A 13,657-nucleotide genomic window follows, 5' to 3' on the forward strand; every position below is an offset into this window, starting at 1 on the left:
ATAGAAAAGCTTTTCTATAAAAGTAGGAATCACTAGCAGGGTCTTATGGTTTCATAACAATATCTTAGAATCATAAAATGGCTTGGATTGGAAGGGACCTTAAAACATCATCCAGTTCCAACTCCCCCACCATAGGCAGGGACACTTTCCACCAGACCAGGTTGCTCAGAGCCCCATCCAACCTGGCCTTGAACACTTGCAGGGATGGGACAGCCACAGCTTCTCTGGCCAGCCCGTGTCAGGGCCTCACCACCCTCACAGGTGAAGAATTTCTTCTTCATCTCTGATCCAACCCTCCCCTCTGTCAGTCTAAGCCATTCCCCCTTGTCCTGTCACTCCAGGCTGTAAACAGTCTCTCTCCATCTTTCTTATAGGCTCCTTCAGGTACTTGAAGGGCAATTAGGTGATCTTGAAGCCTTCTCCTGTCCAGACTGAACAATCCCAGTTCTCTCAGCCTTTCCCCATAGCAGAGGTGCTCCATCCCTCTGATTACCTTCGTGGCCTCCCCTAGACTTGCTTGAACAGGTCGATGTCCTCCCTGTGCTGTAAATCACACTTGGAAGGAGAAACTCTTTGAGTTTTGCACCTATAAAAGTGTCTTATTGACCTTCCCACCTCCAATCTAGCATGCCAAAGGTTACCTTTTTAAAGTCAGAGAAGCCCATTACATTTTGTTGTTATAGCCTTCGGAGCTGTCTACAGTGTACCCAATAATATTTCAAAAAAAAGAGTGCAAAAAACAGCTCAGGGAAGAGTCAGGGTATGGAGAAGAGACAGTTGCCATTATAGGTACAATGTGTTATTAATCACAGCCTCCCTTTTACCAACTGAATAATTGTGTATTTAATAGTAACTTGTGAAACTGTTAATAAACTGGAATGGGATACCTTTTAGTTGTTTTTTTTTTTTTTTTTTTTTTTTTTTTTTTTTTTTTTTCAAAAGTGTTATCTGGTGGCCTACTTCTTCAGGAATATGTGTAGATGATTATGTATGTATTCTATTTTTGAACAGTCTTTTTGTAGTGCAAAGCCTTACAGATTTCTGTCATTCAAAAACCTGACATGACTCTGAATCCCCTCCTGTGATAATTCTGATTGATCACTGATGCTTTTAAGGCACTAATACAACCTGCAGAAGAGTTCTTAGTGTGTGACAGAAATGTATCCTGCTTATTTTGAAGAAGTGGAGTCCATATATGTTCACAAAGATTTGTAAAACAGTTTTTTGTATATCTTTGCAATGATTGTAAGTCTGACAGTGTAATTGAGGCTTCAGCCTTCTTTATATTTTGTGAAAGCTTTTGTTGTGTTTTGTACTGTTCTTGTGTCATTTTCTGGCACCTGTTGATGTTTGAAAGATTGTTGCCATGTTTCAGCTTTTCTGATGTTAACTGCTATTAACTTTTCTGGAGTTAGTCAGAGATGCTCTTCCAGCCGTTAGGTGATCTTCATGTATTGTTGTTGCTGATTCGGTTGTGTGTAGGAACGTGTTCTGCTTAACATAAATAAAATGCTGCCTGCCTGTGGGTTTATGCTGTGGTAAAACAGACCTTATCATGCTCTACTTTAATGCTTCATGCTGTTGTTGTGTAGCTGTAAATCTTACAGACAGGGATTCTGTCCCCTGGGGATCCAGTTTTCCTTGTACCCAAGTGAGCAGTAAAAAAAGCTTTTCACCTGCATGGAAACCTGTAGGCCTTTAAGCTCTGCGTTTGCTTCTGACTTCAATGCCTTCATATATATTGGATATAGGTAGAAAATGTAACACCACTTTCTGAAATGGCCATCATAGCTTCCTAATGAGACACTTGGATTTTTTTTCCTCTTGTGACAGAGTTAAATGTTACGTATTAGCCATAATGCTTAAATTGATGAAGTGTAAAACTAGTGAAATGGATTACCGGGAAAGGAAGTGAAAATATTATGAACCATATGCCCTAATTTATGTCTTCTTAGAAAATTCATCTAATGAAATTAAGTATTTGGAATAATTCAGCTTACAATATTCAACAAGAAGTACAGCAGTAATGGTAGGATGATTTTGCTTTTAATATAGTAAGGAAGTTACAACTCCTTTTCTGGGGAGGAACATGAAATCTCAGTGTGTTGAGATCCATCAAATTGGTTGGGCTTTTTCCCTGTGAACAGGCTTACACAATTTGGTGTAATTAGTAGCTGTGACAGCAGCTTCTGCTGTGTTCTTTCTGACCCTAAACAGAGGCAAATGAGATGCTTATTCTTGACATGAGTTCTTAATCCATTTCCTGGTACCCTGAGTTAGTTCTCCTTTCCTCTTGGCTCCTTATCTGGATGCAGCTCCTCTCTTACAGATGATTGTCTCATCCACTCTAATCCTCCCCCTCCGCTGAAGCAGTTTTTATCTCTTGACTCCCAGACTAAACCTCCCAAGTCCTCCATTATTAAACAGCACTTCAAAATTCTTCTCTTCTGCTTCTTGTGATACAAGACTACATGTCAAAGTCTATTCCTTTTTTCTCTGCTCTGATACTTGTATTTTATGCATTCAAACTCAGCAGCTTTCTGGATGCCTTGATGGAAAGACAAACCTCTTGCTGTCACTTCCTCTGTTTTGTGTAATTTCAGTTCACAGCAGTAATTAAAGAAACAGTCCATTTTCCAGGACAATGTTAATAGGAATGTGTATGCACAGTTTAGTGCCTTCTGGAGGCTGCAGGGGGGATGATAGTATAGAGGGATTTTAGTATAAAGGAGTCAAAAAGAAGTGTGAAATCTCATTTTTTATTTTAGGTAGTTTTGGCTTTGGGATTTTTGGGTTGTGGCTTTTCTTCATGTTTCTTTGTTAGAGGGTTTTTGGTTTGGGTTTTTTATTTGTTTGTTTTTTTGTGGGGGGTAGGGGTTTTTTATAGGATTAGCAAAAAAACTCCAAATCCATTATAGGAAGACCAAATTTTACTCCCGGTTTCAAAACTCAGAAAGCTTTTCAAAAAACATTCATCATGATTATTTAACGTGGTCAAGACACAGTATTTCCCAACAGTCTAAGTCTTGGAAGTGATTCAACTCATTCCTCTTCCCTCATGTCCTGAAAAGCACACCAAAGCAGACACCCTTGACATGTAAAACTGTAGCCTGAACAGTTAAAAATCTGGCAAAGTTGCGAAGCAATTGAAAGGAGTGGGAAATGTCAGACAACCTTGTCCACAATGTATGTGGCCTGGCTTTGAGTAGGGAAAATTAAAATAGGTAACTTATTTAAAGGGAATTATTTAGCAGTGTTACTGTTCATGGCAGCGTCATAAATAAACTGCACAGAATTCCTGGTGATATATCAGACCTTGAGATCAAAGATGTAAGTGGTGGTTGGAAGAGCAGATTGTGTAGGGATTATGTGCTCATCAAGGTACTCTGGATCTGGTTGTTTCAGACAATGGAACATGTGTTACAGCTGATGACTCCTGTGAGGTGGAGCACAAGGGTCATAGATACCAAGGGTCCTGTTTACTCCAGTTGATGGGAAAGAGAAGAATTTAAACTATGCTGGAGTTTGGGTCTAAGAAGAGAATGAAAAATGCGAGGAGCTTGGAAAATGGATCCAGCTTGATGAACCCTTACACCTGGGAAGTGATTGAGAGCTTCTGTTTTGCAGTTCTGGTGCTGCCAAACTACCTTGTGGCGATTCAGATATTTCTTATCAAGAGTTTTCCTAGCAATTGGTATGTCATTAGCAAGAACATAGTAAATGTGAGAGTGGTGAGGCACTGGATTGCCCAGAGAAATTGTGGCTGCCCCATCCTTGAAAGTGTTCAAGGGCAGGTTGGACAGGGCTTGGAGCTACCTGGGAGAGTGGAAGGTGTCCCTGCCCCTGACAGGGGGTTGGACTGAGATTGTCTTTAGGGTCCCTTCCAACCCAGACCGTTTTATGATTCTGTCTTCTACCACATAATACCAGTACTGACTTTTGACTTCAATTTTCAGGAACCTATAAAAGTTCCTCCACCTCTACATTTTTCAGGATAATCATTGCGTTTTTAATGGCTATACATGTCTGAAGCATTTTGCTTAGGAAAGTGTTGTTGGAATTCAGTTGGAGGAAGATATAAATAAAAATATAAATAAAACCAATATTACTCTCCTTGGGCATTCACTAGAGAATTCAAGACATGCAAATGCGAAGTCAGTGAGTGGAAATGTCATCCTTCAAAGACGTATGAAATACAAGGATTATGATAAAAGTCTTGTGCACTTTAAGGTAACTGAGTTACAAAGAAAGCTTGTAGTTCACGGAATTATATCCATGAGTCTTTTAATATACTCGAGTTGTTCTTTATCTCCTGTGGAGCATTTCAGAATTTGTTTCCCTGGAGGTGACTGAAGTAAGGCAAGAAAAATTCTACCTGATCTTTAATAATCCTTCACATGCATGGTAATACTCCAGAATTATACTATCATTGGATAATTTGCGCTTAAATCCTTTCATTTCTATGCTCCCATCCTAAAAAAACCCCACTTTTAGTGTTATAGGGAGCCAGAGATTGCATACTTGAAATACTTTGGCCTTGTTGCCAGTTTAGTCTCACCTGCTTAGACTGATTTATTGTGGTTTTTTTTTTTTTTCAGAGGGCAAGACTGAAAAATACATTTCTCCCATTATAGTTAATAGATTCAGGAAGTAATTTGCAGATCAGGAAACAATGGATCTCATCTAATAAAAGCACCGCCTAGGTAATTCATAAGGAAGATAAACTTGTATTGTTAAGCTTGCACATTTTACTCGTATTTGTAGGCCATATATTGCTCTCCTGTGCTTTCCACCATTAAGCAGTAATGTTATTGCATTAGTAAAAAAGCACTGCTGCTTTGACTGGCTTTCCAAACCACACATGAAATCAAATAATGCATTTTACTGAATTATGAAGAACTGTGTTATTTGTTTGTAACCGCTCACTTAGTTATTGCTCTCAGGGCTCCGTGTTACAATTTAATCACTTCTCTGCGTCTCTTGAGTTCACACAGGCTGGTGTGAGGCAGTGAGGGGACAAAGCAAAATGATTGGCAGCTAAATGTTTCAATCAGTCAAGATACTGATTTATTTCTTTGAGGAGGAGTGTAAAGGAAATGAGAATGGCTGTTTTTTGTAACTGATGCACTGAATTGTCATCAGTTAAACTGTGGAGGTCACACATACGTGCTGAAATCTTGAGAAAGGGAAAAAACCCACTGGAATGTGTCTTGTCACCCACACTGCACACAGTCTGTGGGAAGCTTCTGATGTTCAGCATGTCCTGTAAAGGCAGCACAAAGGATGAGTCTGGAATCTTTTCACTTACAGGGTTTTCATCACAAAAGAAGTGATATGAAGCATTAAAAGGCAGGGTGTTAGAAATTCTTACAGCTGTGAAGTTTTTAACTGTATCCAGGATGTTGATATTGCAGAATGTTTGAACTGCACCAAATGAATTGCTATGGGGAAGCTGGTATGAATATCTGTGCCAATGGATCCCTTTTGGAGAAAAAAAATATAACTCAATTAGAGCAAAAATAGGAGTAAAAACGTTGGTGGAATATGTTAGCCGTGCTTTAAAAATGTTCATAGGTATGCCTGAATAGGAACAGATGCATATAAGTTTTCATTGCCGACTTTGATGTAATAGAAATCATGTAATTTTACATCTCCCTTGAAGTGCTGTTTTTAATATGAAAAAATAATAATTGTAGATGGTCAAAGCAATAAACTTCCTATAGCAAACCTGACAGCATTAGATGATAGAGACAAGAAGTAGAAAAATTCAACTGAAGTTTTTTGCTAATGGTGAATAACCCCTTCTTTTGTCTTATTCTATATTCCATCTGAACTCACACATATACAAAATCTAGAGGAAGCAAGCAGATAGTTTTGAATGAAATTAGGTCTTTCTAAGAGTTTAAATCTCCAGAGCCCAGTGAAAATCTGTGCTCAACAATCATTGCTTTTACAGTAAGGAAGATACCTTACCTATCAAGAGACTGCTTTAGTGGGGTATTCCCTAGAAAGCCCACTCTAGCCTAGCCTACATTTCATGTTCTTTCTCTAACCTAGATCCTGAGGTTTTCAAACAGTTTCATAAAATGTATGCACTGAAATTTGATGAAAATGTGGCTGCATAGAAAAAGAACTGCTTTAGGAGAAGCTTTTAGTGCTGACAATAGGGAAACTTTTTACTGCCTCATGGCAAACTGCATGGCTGAAACTGTGGCTACAGGGAGAGAAAAGGGGACTGGCCTCTTGGTCAGAGGAGAAATTTCCAGGTTTGCTGCTAAATGCACTCTGGGAAAGTGGAGGTATCTGTGGTATGAAATGATAAAAGATAAAAGCAGCCCATTTTATTGCAGGGACTGGATGGCAAAGGAGAAGCCCCACTTCTTGGTTACACTGATTTCTGGATTTTATGCCTGTTACAGGTGCTGCATCCAAATGAGTTGATATTTCTTTTGATGACACCCATTAAGACAGATTTCGAGGCCTATTTTGTTGCTTTCATAGGGAAAGTGCAAGATATGGTGATAGATATATGAATATGATAGTTGTGGAAGATAAAGGAAAAGAGAAAATGTGCTGTGGGCAGGAAACAGCTACTTCAGCGTTTCTTTTCCCTCCTGTCTTTTTTTTCTGAGCTAACAGTCCATTCAGTCTGAATACAGATCTGTTCTTAATGTGTTGAACTGCATTATTTAGCCCACCACTGCAAGCCAAATTGTTATCCCTGGAGATAGAATTGCTAAGTTGATTTAATGGAGCTTTGTTAATCTAGAATTTCATTTATATCTTCTCTTGGATCTGTGCACTGTAGCTTTTTTGTGTTTAGTAAGTATGATTCTGACAAAAAGGCACAAATATACAGTGATAGCAGCTCTTTAGCTCTTCGATGTCCGCAAGAAGAGGAGACCCTTGTCTTATAAGAAGCATTTAAAACTTGCTATTAAGTCCTGTAGTGCCTGTGTTTGCAGCACATCGATCCTTTAGAAGTGAGACACTGAAGAAGCAGATCTCTATCGTGCTCCTTGGCTGTGAGTGATTACTGAGAAACACAGAAAAGACTACCTGAGTGGTTTATTTGTAATCTACTTAGTCGCTGCATTCCTTACTCCTGCATGGTTTGAATGCCACTTGCTACAACCACCGGTTGAAAACAAAACCAACCACTGGCTGAAAAGATCTGCAGTGGTTAAAAATACTGTGTGAGAGAGAGAGAAAGATAGATCAGATAGTCCTCTGGAAGAATATGGAGAAGGATTACGTGAAAGAGAGAATTTGCAAGCCTGGAATGTGTTTTTCCCTACAGTATCTATTTCAATTTTCTGTGAAATGACTTTCAATATTTAGGTTATTTCACATTTTGTTATAATCTCTTGGAGGGAGATCAGATTTGAGATTTACAGTCTGAAAACAGGTTGAAATGGTTCTTGATGATGGCTGAAATATTTTGCAAGGTTTTAGCAGCTGAAATGGTGTAGATGAGTGCATAATACAAATAATAACATTTATTTCCTGTATTGCAATCCCATTCCCTAGAAGTGTGGAGGTGCATTGGAGCCCTCCTTCCCTTCATTTCCCTGCATGATCCTAGACACTGTATAAAACAGGGGAACTCCTCCCCCCCCCCAATTATGTTTTATAATGCTCGATAGTAGAGACAGTAGTATTTTTCTGATGAGAAGATACCAGAATGACAGGACTCTGGTTTTGAACTAGTCAGTGGTGTCAGTATTCAATCAACATCTTTAACCCTTTCTTTCTTGTTTATTAGATCACACAATAAATAGCATATTCAAGATGAAATTTTAACAACAAATAATTGGCTTTGGAGAACTGTGTGGTACTGAAGATGCTTGTTTGGCAGCAATCTGTGGTGCTATAGATAGGAAGGGTCAGAAATGGGATGAGTGCAAGTTATTAGTGATTTAAGAATACTATGTGTGATAAAAATGATAATCGCAGTGTTGTTCTCCCACAAGAAGGAGAGAACTATGAAAGAGGCTACTAAAATGGTTTTTTTTCAGTCATGTTTTGAGTGGGCTGTGAGTGGAGCAAGACTGAGATTTACAGACAAGAAGCTGTAGTAACTGGCTGCTGAGCCAGTAGCTCACAGACAGGCTATGCAGAATTTAAATAAACTCATGGATCAGGGTGTTCATCACATCCTGAACCTGGTCACTCAGCACTGTCTCTAATGGGGGAGGGGAGAAAAGTTTCCATCTAACCTCTCAGCTGTCCTGTCTTCCTCAAGCAAATGCATCCACTAGACCTTTCCAGATTGCTTTGCATGAGGCCTGATCTGATGCAGGAAAACGTGAGCTCTGGCTGCTGAGCAAAGTAACCATCTCACCTGGCTTGAGTAGCATTTACCATGGGGAATAAGTTTTTCTGCGGCAGGTTTTTGTAGGATCAAGCTGCTTCTTGCTGGATTTGTTTGTGTCGGCATGTTTGTGTATTTCTTAATGGAAAAATTTAAAAGTTCTGAATTACCTGTGACATGCTGAGTGTTTAAAGTTTTTTGCTTGCTAACAGTTTTCTGGTTTGTGTTTGTTTGTCCATCAAGTCTCTTCTTTCTCAAAGTATTTTGTCTCTTCAGAGGAATCTTCAGCTAAAAGTGAGACTGGATTTACACCATGAGCAGTTTAGTGTCTTGAAGCTGAGATTTGTGTTAGGGAAAATATGGTTGTGATGCAAGGACAAAAGGTAGTCTTGCCCAGATTCCTATGTTGGTCCATAATTAATGTGTTTCTTTCCTGTTAGTTTCAAAGGATTTCTTTCTAGTCAGGAGTTAAATGGACCCATTCAATGTTTATATTTATGCAAATGATCGTTGTGTCACTCCAGTTGCAACATTAATGAAAAAAAGCCAGATATTTTACATGCCTTTGAGTATTAAAGTGATTACAATTACATACATAAAAGCAGTTGCTTTATTAATTAATTAACTTGGAGAAAAAAGGCTAGTGACCCTCTGAAGGAATATCAATAACTGAAACATTAATTATGTAAATAAGATCTGTCTTTACTGTTCATTACTCATAGTTTAACATGAAAATTGCCTTTTAAAATAATGCCTCATTCATATATTTCAATAAATATCTAATCTGCCCGGTCTGTCACTTGAATCTAGAATTTGAGACAAAGACTCTGCAGTGACATGGGTACAGACCCTGTGGCATTTCCTTTGAGCCACCAGCACTCAGTTCCTAATTGCTGGGCTGGCATTTTTTAATTTTTTGGAGGGCATCCTCTCTGAGGCAGCAGTCCCTTCTGGGAATGAGTTCTTGCAAAATTTGTGTCCAAGGAGATGGAGTTACTGCGTTTCATAGGTGAGGAAGGAGAGGAAGAAGCAGCAAAATATTTGAAGAGCTTTTGTGACTCTCCTGGTTTCAAAAGGGAGGCTGTAGCAGAGCTGCAGAACCAGCCCATCTCCAAGTCCTGTTTGAGACTGTTGAGATGTAGAGTTACTAAGCAGAGGGAATAGTACCAAGACAAACCAATACCACAGTTAGACCGTGTGTTTGCTTGCTGTGAACTTGTGTGCTCAGTAAACTTTCTGCTCCTTTTTACCTTTTAAAATGTGACTGTATGCCTCCTGGCAAGTGCTGCAGGTGATTTCATACAAGCTATGAGAATACTTCCCCTGTATTTCCTCTGCCTTCTTATTTTCTAAAGTTTCACAGAGCATGTTAGCAAATTCTGATGTAGGATTCCTGGTGGATCTTATTCCATTTCATATCCCTAAAGATAACAGTCAGAGGTTTTCAGAGCTACTTCTTGCTCAGGTGTCTGAGTATGCCTGTAAGAGGAGAAGGAAGAGCTGTGTTTCTTTTTCATAATATCAAAAGCTGTGATGCAAATAATCTTGTTTCAATTCTGGGTGTGCAGACAAAAAGTAGTAGCTCTGCAGTCCCAGAAAATCTTTTACTCCCCACTCCCTGAAGAGTACCTGCTTATAAGCCTACGATGTTCAGATTATTTCCTGTTTTTAATGCCTTAGCACTCGCTTTGCACATAGCAGGAAGGGCTGATGAAGAAATATGTGTGTGTGTCCCCCCCTCCCTTTTCCTTGTAGCATGATAAATTGTGGAAGTCCTGATTGAAAATTCTAATCACAGCCTTGCAGTCCTTCAGATCACAACCCTTGACAGTTGATTCACTCCTTTTCATGCCTGCTGCCTCTGACTGCTCCTGGTGCCTCTTATGCATGAGTCTATCATTAGCACACAAAGCATGATGGATTGGTTGGGGTACCTCTGTCCTTAGAACCTGGGAAATGCTTCTTTTTCAGAGTCAAAGAACCTGTGTGTGAAATCGTCATGAATGAGAGAAGAAAGTAATACAGTATTGGATGTGCCTGTTTGCTGCCACTGTTTAGAGAGAAAATGATGCATTATGGGGACTGTAAGTATATGGCCTGTTTGTTTGGGGTTTTACTCCTCACTGGTGAACAATGCAGAAAATCACAGATTTTAAGCAATGCTTAAGCTGAGTCAGGCAAATGCACAGAAGTTGTAGAATTTTTTTGGAAATCAGAACTGTAAACACTTCCAAAATCCTACTTAAAGTTATCAGCCTGTTCATGAAATCTTTTAACTTTTAGTGTGATCTGATGGCTGAAATGGTTACAAATAATGACTTCTGGTACTTGCTGTGGACTCTGTTCACTTTTGTGGATTCTCTTCTATAGACCCTTTCAATGGGAAACTTTTGCAAATGTTTGCATCTTGCAAATGCTTTTATTCATCTGTGTGACTTGGCATTTAATGTTTCAGTGAACAAGACAGTTAAGTTTTGGCTCCAGTGAAAGATTGATAGGAACAATTTTCGAATGTGGTATCACAACAAAGTGAAAATATGTCATGTTCAAATAGTGAGCTCTGATGCATCATGTGGTCTTGTAATAAATGAAATAGCACTACAGACCTGACAGATCTGCAAGAAAATGGTTTTAAATTTATGATGATTAATTTTCAAGATGAACTGCAATGAAAAAAATGGTTAGTAGATACTTAAAGAAGGTAAGGGGAAACAGCTTTCTGAAATGAGAACAGGCAGGTAATGATAAAGCTGCCTTCACTTTTATATCATGTTTTCTTAAATTTTTGCAATGGGGAAATTGATATTCTGGCTTCTGCAGCTGGCATTAACAGCTAGTCATGGAAGTGTAACATCTCATGGAAATTCCTCTTCTTGGATTTGTACTGTTGCATGGTGCTGGTTTTCTCAGAAATAGGAGTATCACAAAGCAAGGCTGCAGATTTTCTGCCAGGTCTGTGATTCTCTCAAAGCTATGAAAATAAAACAGCACTGAACATAGTGAGAAAACAGAAGTAGCTTGATAGTGCCTTGAAAGAAAAATAAACTTTTCTGAAACTCAGCATGTTAATTTATATTAAGGATTTACCACTGGAATGTTGACATTGTTTTGCATTAGGACAGTTAAATGTAAAGGATATTGTTTGATAAAGTATCAAACAATTTATTTAAACACTGTTAGGTAGTTTCAGGCTAAAACTAGGCCCTGATAGCTCTTATACTTTGCAAGAAGTCAGCCACACATGGCAAGTGCTTAAGTTTTATTTGTATTGATTTAGGTTTATTTCTAGCAGTGGGGTTCCTTGCTTCTCTTCTTTCCGTTTCACTGGGTTTGCACAGATGCCTTGGCAATCAACAGGTGCAGAATAGCTTTCTGCACCCTTTAGGACTTTGTAGTTGCTGGCAAACATGATTTAATGAAGTGAATGAAGGAACTGTACACTGGGACAGATCCTGGATCCAGTGTTTATTGGCAGAGCTCTGTTGCCCTGCACAGCTGATTTGAAGTTGTTGTTCTCTGCTGTTACAGATCAGAAACTGCATTAAACTGAGTGACAATTACATGTTAACTCTTTGTTTGGTAGCATTTAATTCGACCAACTTCGACCACTTGCGTTTTGATTACAAATTACCAATTGAAGACTGTCTTAAGTAGATACAGGCTTTTACGTATACACACATACAGAGACCATCTAGTCAATATATAAAATAATATATTGAAGCAGTGACTTTGCTGCATATTTGAGTATTTGTTCAGCAGTTTTTACCCTTGCAAGGCCTCTTTGCTTTATCTAATGTCTCTCTTGTAATATCAACTCCTGCCAAATGCAGGAAGGTAAAAGTGTTGGTTTGTTTTAGAACTGAGAATACTCTGGAAGACTTTCATGGTCAGGACTGATCAGTTACACTGTGGCATTTACAATTGGATAGAATTCAAAGTTTCTTAAGCATAAATATTCACAAGCACTCTATGTCTCATGTGAATGTGTTGTTCAGTGATTCGGATGTCTGTTAGCACCTGACATGAAGTGACCAGAAAACTGTATTCATAACTTTCAATAACAATTGGATTGTATCTCTTTTGCAGTTTCTGACAGGTTTAGCTCTCAAATAACCCTTTGGTTTTTACCATCTGAGCTGATAAAGCTTTATAAGCTTTGGAAGTTAATTCAGGGAACATTTGAGTTGTACTTGCCATCGAAGGAGAAGTTTCATGTGTAGGGGGCTGGGTTATATTTAGGTGTGTAAAATTTCATGATTCTCCTAAGGACATATATTGTCTGTAGTTACACACAAGATCCAGTGGTTTAAAGGCATTAGAAAAGTGTTTTATTTTAAAAAATAACTTGTTTTTTCAGTTCACTATTTTGTCTGGGTTAAATTAGATTTTCTCGTATGTTTAGGTCAGTGAAATTTCATCTTCCCTTTCGTTACATAAGCATCATCAGAAAAGATTTCATGAAATGACTATAAAGACACATCCAAATTGCTCTCTATTACCATGGAGAGCTGCAGTTCTGGCCTTTGTAGCTGTACCCAAATGAACTTCAGTCCAGGCAGCAGGAGCACTGCTCGTGTGCCAAGTGTGCCAGCTCTGTTTCAAGGAGGCTGTCCAAGCCTGCCCACCACTGTCAGGGCTCACTTTTCACAGCTTAGTGCTGGCTAGTTGGGGTCTAACTTACTTCTGTTCACACAAGCTGTATTCCTATTTTCTAGGTTTATGTGTAGAGGATTTTTGCTGCAACTGGAGATTCTACATATAAACTCATCACATTTTTAAGTGTTCTAAAATAAATTAAAAAAAAAAAAAAGTAAACCTGGCTAGTTCGTGGGTTTTGTGTGTGATCTTGTAGTGATCCTGTGTGTGAGGGGTATCCTCTTGCCTCGAGTGACTGCTGACAGGGATGAATTGGTGTTGGGTCTCATTGACTTGTCCGTGGCTTTGCATTATACTGGAATTGGCTTGAAGAAAGATTTCTAAGATTTTCTTAAAATGTCCTGTAAATACCTTTCACCAAATAGCGTGTATTCTTTTTAAAAATTTTAACAAACAGACATTTCCTGATTTTCTTTGCTTGCAAATCTACTATGAAAAAGGTCTCTTATTTACAAAATATTTATCACTGTAATGAAAGTATGTAACTTCTCAACACACAATGAAAAAAGCTTGTAAAACTAGGTTAATATTTGAGATTAGTATTCTAAATTCCTCCAGAAAGTACCTAAATTATATCAATCTCATTTTGACATTTACAGATGAGCCTTTGACTTTACAGTTTGTCAGATGTGACCTGCATATCTTAGGCTATATCAAATCTGGAATCTGGAGTATGGAGCTGGAATC

General features: G+C 38.6%; 1 protein-coding gene across 16 annotated transcripts in view; it reads left to right on the forward strand.

Moving 5' to 3' along the window:
- The window catches only part of DAB1 (DAB1, reelin adaptor protein), a 434,378-nt gene that overhangs the window by 292,561 nt on the left and 128,160 nt on the right, over positions 1 to 13,657 (forward strand). For 12 of the 16 annotated variants that reach the window (XR_003570677.1, XM_027879046.1, XM_027879044.1 and 9 more), the window contains one exon: positions 10,286 to 10,398. The exons of the other annotated variants lie outside the window; for them this stretch is intronic. The gene's annotated coding sequence lies outside the window, so the exon portion shown is untranslated. The remainder of the gene's footprint in view (positions 1 to 10,285; positions 10,399 to 13,657) is intronic. 16 annotated transcript variants of the gene reach the window in all.

The sequence above is a fragment of the Empidonax traillii genome, unplaced genomic scaffold (assembly GCF_003031625.1).
Source record: "Empidonax traillii isolate 1590-97213 ecotype Southwest subspecies unplaced genomic scaffold, ASM303162v1 scaffold50:size1795014, whole genome shotgun sequence".
NCBI lineage: Eukaryota > Metazoa > Chordata > Aves > Passeriformes > Tyrannidae > Empidonax > Empidonax traillii.